This window comes from Tiliqua scincoides, chromosome 3 (assembly GCF_035046505.1).
Source record: "Tiliqua scincoides isolate rTilSci1 chromosome 3, rTilSci1.hap2, whole genome shotgun sequence".
Lineage (NCBI taxonomy): Eukaryota > Metazoa > Chordata > Lepidosauria > Squamata > Scincidae > Tiliqua > Tiliqua scincoides.
The window spans coordinates 15,308,507-15,314,399 of NC_089823.1; positions in this window are offsets into that span (position 1 = coordinate 15,308,507).

Below are 5,893 nucleotides of genomic sequence, written 5' to 3' on the forward strand. Positions count from 1 at the left end.
AAAAGTGCACCCCATCGTATTATTTTAATCATTATAACCTTGCCGGGCTTAACAATTCATACTGAATAAAAAAAATACAAAAGGACAAATTGATCGCCGTGTATCTGATATATATTTCCCTTGCTGTATGAATTTATCATACAGCTGATCCCTTGCTGATCGTGAATATATAATTAAAGGTTGTTCTTTGCCGGTCTTGTAAGTGGCTGAAATAATGTATTTCTTCCTGATCAGAAAAGTAATCTAAAAGGGAGAAGCTGCTATTGGGAAACCATTTTATTAGAGTTCAGTGTGAATTTGCAATGGCAAAGATGTCACTCCTGTGAGGAGCCAAGCCGAGGATAAAGCAGTTTGATAGAGAAGGCTGACAGAGTGATTAAAAGCCATTTTAAATAGGTTAAATTTAACCTATTAAATTTTATAGGTTTTAAAGTCAGTCAGTTTGTAAGTCTAGTCAGTTTGTAATCCTTGAGGAATTTCAATGGTGTTTGATTTTTTAAAATAACAATACAGTGGGCCCTCTTTTTCCACACCCATGGATCTGAGCATCTGCAGATTGATGACTTCCGGTTGCATCTAGGAGGCATTTAGAGGCACGGGGAGGATGCGCATGACCTTCCTGCATTCATCACTGACTTGTTCCATTAAACCAGTGATTTTCAATTTCTTTCATCTCATGCCACACTTATAAGAGCCAGGGTGGTGTAGTGGTTTGGGAGGTGGACTTAGACCTGGAAGATCCAGGTTCAAATCCCCCCTTAGCCACAAAGCTTCCTGGGTGACCTTGGGCCAGTCACTTTCTCTCAGCCTCACCTACCTCACAGGGTTGTTGTGAGGACAAAAGGAAGGGAGCAGCGGTGTACACCGCCCTGAGCTCTTTGGAGGAAGGGCGGCATAAAAATGTGAAAAATTAATAAAAATACATAAGGTATTAAAATTGTCAAGGCACACCATCAGTTTTTCAACAATTGACAAGACATACCATGCTGTTGGTGGGGGGCTCACATTCCCCAATGGCCCTGCTAATAAATGGCCCTTCCCCAAACTCCCAGTCACACCAGTATGCTCAACTCGGAGTATGACCAACTCCGAGTCGCGCCGGTATGCCACAGCACAGTGGTTGAAAATGGTTGAGTTAAACCAACATGCAGACCTAAAACTGGCCCAGTGTATGCATCATCATGGGATGGATGACCAGCTGGGTGCACTCCCATTTCCAACCACCAGGATGGTGGTAGGGGAAGAACTGCTGAATAGGGCTCACATGTCTTATGATTTGCCAGGTTTTATTCCACAAGAGCTACTTACACCAGATAGCCCAAACTCCTCGGTTTTATAGTGAAACAGAGACATCACTTTTCCTACAGAGAGGCATGAATTGCGCAGCATTAATGTTGTTTTGAATTTTGGCTGGAGGCACTGGGAACATCAACATTTTAATGAAAACTCAAAGTGTCCATGGCAGCGTGGAAATTTTAGAATTGTCCCATCTCCCCATATTGCTTTTTAACAGCTTGAAGGAAAAGGAGGGGAATCCCCCCACCCTTCATTTTAAACAATTCTAGGTTAATTTACAAAGAAATTAGTGGCAAGGAAAGTTTTAACGTAATCTGTAGATATTAGTTGCCCAAGTCACACAACATCAGGCCTACAAAATAGTCACCTATTTTCCATGCAAGAGCTACCCCATTTGTTTTAATGCTTGCTTCTGTGCTCACAAAGATTACTGTGAAGACAGGAACATATATGCTCAGCTTAGGAAGCTGTTTTATGAGGCTACCAGGGATGAAATCTGGGATTCTCCATGGATGAAGCATACACTCTCCTCTCCCCTGCTGTCTACTGGTGTCATATGTTGGTATGATGACTGCTTTATGGATCAGATTGTTATTAGGTGTGCTTTTCAGAATACACATAACTTGTGCATACAGGGGAAATCTTTTATGTGTGCAGTGGCCAGTGGCATAGCTCAACGGTCTGGCATATAAGAAACAGGAAAAGATGCAACAATAACTTTTATTATGGGGTTACTAATACAAAAACAGGGAGGAGGGGGAAACAAAAATAAATAAATAAAAAGCAATGCAATGTGTTCCAGGGGTTTCCCCTGGTTTCCCTGGGGAGCCACAGCTCATAGTTTAGGAACCAACGAACTAGATTGTTGCATTAGGTTTCATCGTTATCATTTGCCTCTAATCTCAAGACCTGTTTTGTCTACAGGTGGGACCTCGGTATCCACTGATGTGGCATTCACTGATTTGATTCACCACGGATACCGAGGTCCACCTTTAAATGCCTCGTAACAAGGAAAAAGCACCAAAATCCAATTTCCTACCTTTTACGTTGTTAAATTCATCCTACCTAGTAGCTGAATGTGATATGGCATCTATACCAATTCATTCTGGGGCAACAATGGAGGAGCTAGAAACTTGGGTGTTTAAAGCTATTTTTCCACTGATTTGGTACCCACTGATTTTTTTAATCCACTGTGGATAACGAGACACGACCTGTATTTGACTTTTCCCATTCATCATTTTTTTGGTCTTTTCTTAATGGATTGGTTTTTTCCCCCCTGTTTCTTTCTGATCAGAGCGAAGAGCTATGGCCTACTGCTCCCTAACATATTGCTCAAGGCTAATGTCAAAAGTGGATGTGGAAGTTAACCAGGTTAGTTGATTTATGATGATGATGATGATTATTATGATTATTAACCATATTTATATAACGCTTTTCAACAAAAAAAATTCACAAAGCGGTTTACAGAGAAAAATCAAATAACTAATGGCTCCCTGTCCCAAATGGGCTCACAATCTATAAAGATGCAAAAAGATTTCCTGGATCATGTTTCTAGCAGCTAATTGCTCTGTTGAAGGAACCCTGGTAATCAGGCACACCCCTCAGGAAGGACAAAGGGTCAAACAAGGAAGCCTATTCTTTTGTCTTTTACTTTCTTGGAGGCAGCATCTACCCCTCTTTCATCCAACTCCTAGCCAACTGGAAGTTTCCAGAGAGTGCATGGGAAGGCTAGGTGTAAAGGCTGTGTGCCTTCTTTCTTCCCTATCCTCACATAGTGGGCTACAGAAGCCTCACTGGATCATCACAGTGCTCATAGAAAAGTTAAGCTGGAACTACTTGGCAAGACCTTGAAAAGAATGGCTGCACCTCTTCATGCAGTAGACTAGCGGAAAGTGTAAAATCTCCTACGCAAGGAGAATTGCCTATTTAATGACCTGAATAGTTGTCATCCCTCAAAGGACGACACTCAAACCAAATCTCCAAGGACAAAACTCCTGAGCTGCAAGCCAGAATATTACACTAGTGTAATGGAGAAGATAATAAGATATATATATATATATATATACTTTTATATAATATATATATATATATATTACTTAAAAAAAAATTAGAGGAGACGCTTTTGTGCATTTTCTTGATTCTTGGGATAGGAATGTACCAAATGCCAGCACTGAATTCATGAGCTTGTGACACCATTACAAATATAGCAAGCTGCTTATGGGCTGAAGTTTGTTGATCCAATAAAGGGCATTGCTGACTATGGGGATTTTAATATCTGAGGTAAGACAAGGTGATGCTCTGAAAAGGTAGCTCTTGGATTTTGAAATGCACTGGCATTGGGAGTTCATTTTTGTACTGATAATGTTTCTTAAAGCTCCCTGCCCAACCTGATTACTTGAAGCTAAAGTTGTTCGGTAATATGCAGGAATTCTATCAGCATTTGAGTTCTTGCCCTATATGTTTAAAGAAGGAAAGACTCATCTAAAGATACACTTCCCAATGGGAGCACAAACATATGAAATGGCCTGGTGCTGATTCCAAGTGTTGGCCCATCTAAGGCAATCTTGACTACACTGGATGGCAGTAGCTTTCCAGAAATTCATTCAGGGATATTTCCCAGCTCTCCCGACAGACATCAGGGATCCAACTTGGGACCTTTTGAATTCAAAGCAGATAGCCTGTTGCTGAGCTATAGCCTCTACCTGGAAAAAGCTCCCATTTTGAATTTGAAATTAAAAAGGAGGGAGAAGGACAGGGCCTATAAGAGGACGATTCAGGGGGTAATTTGTATCCAGGTCCAGGGTCAAAAAAGGGGCCCAGAAGGGGTCCAGAAATTTCCTGGGATCTTCCAATCTTCTAAGGATTTCCAATCACAGGGGCTAACTTATATATATATATATATATATATATATATATATATATATATATATATGAGAGAGAGAGAGAGAGAGAGAGAGAGAGAGAGAGAGAGAGAGAGAGAGAATTATCATTGTACTAGGTACAACGAAATTTCAATTTACACACCACTGTTACTTTCTGTGCCTGAAGAAAGTTCTGACTCTTGAGTAAACACAATCTATACCAGCTCAAACTACTAGTTAGTAGAACTCAATTGTAAAGGTTCCTGGTTAATTACCAGGATCTCTGATAGTTTGTTTCTAAATAATGATGGATAAAAAAATCTAATTAGTGAAGATCAGTCAGAAATTTGATTTGTGACCTACGCTTCATTTGGAACAAACTTCATCTGTGACCTTGCAGAAGACTTAAATATGAATCAAGCACGTGGCAAAAATTGGCCAGTTCTGAATAAGGTGAATTGGTGAGTCCAACTTTATTTTTAATTAGGGCTTGCATTGTATCTCGGCCGAGCTGGTAATGATTGTGAATTGGCATATGGTGCACTTTGCAAAGGTGATTTCAAACAGCTTTCAAATGTAATTGATGTAAGAAAACTCCATAGCTGGGATCATACCCAGGTATTTTTGACAGCTCTATCCATCATGTAAAGGTTGGAAGGTAGGAAACAGCATTAGGGAAGAATGAGAACCTCGAAATAAAACAATAATCTCTTCACAACTTTGTTAGAGAAAATTGGGCAAAAGCCAGAATTGGAAATTGGAGAGATGGAAATTAATGGGAGGGAATGATATGAGTTGTAAATCAAATACATTTACAAACCATCCAGCTTGTCAAGGAAAAAGAATGAATAGTGATTGACAGTGAAGAGATATTAACTTAGCTGGATCTGGATTCCAGAGGATAATAGAAATTGATCAGTTACAAAAGGCACAGGACTCCCTAATCTTCATCCAGGCAGCAATATCAGATCAGTGCAGGTGAATATAGGGAGAGGGGATTGGAATGATGCCTGCTGGCTCTATCCTACCTTAAGGTAGGATATTTAAGGTTCTGTTTGCACCGAGATTTGTGCACATACACCCAAATGCACATGTGCTCCCTATTCATGATTTATACCTTGCCTAAACAAAGACTACGAAGATGCTTAGGGTTGGATACAGTACAAATGACCTTGTCCTCTTCGTGATCAGGGACAGAGGCTGGAGCCATCAATGCCCCTCCGGGCATTCATTTCTACACTTTATGAAAGTCTGCATGATGATGATTTGATTTTCTCTATAACCACTTGGTGAACTTTTATTGAAAAGTGATATATAAATATTCTTAACAATGACCACAATAATAACAATAATCATAAATATCAGTCCAAACGCCTAGTGGACTGTGGAAGTTTATATAATCATAATCATTACTGTGCCATCAGTGGTTGGCAACCTTCAGTCTCAAAAGACTATGGTAGAAGCCTACAGCACCTGGTATTCCCAAGTGGTCTCCCATCCAAGTATTAACCAGACCTAATACTGCTTAGCTTCTGAGATCAGACAAGATCAGGCATCTGCAGGGTAACAGTTGCTGCTTTGTGCCATCAGTGCGCACAGTGGTTTAGAGTAGAAGAAAGGTATCTGCCCTGGGGTTGGAGATGACAGCTCACAATTGAAAAACTGGCAAAATAGAAGACAAGAGAGGAAGTGCTGCCAAGGAAAATGGAGATAATAGTGATAATTTCATGGACACA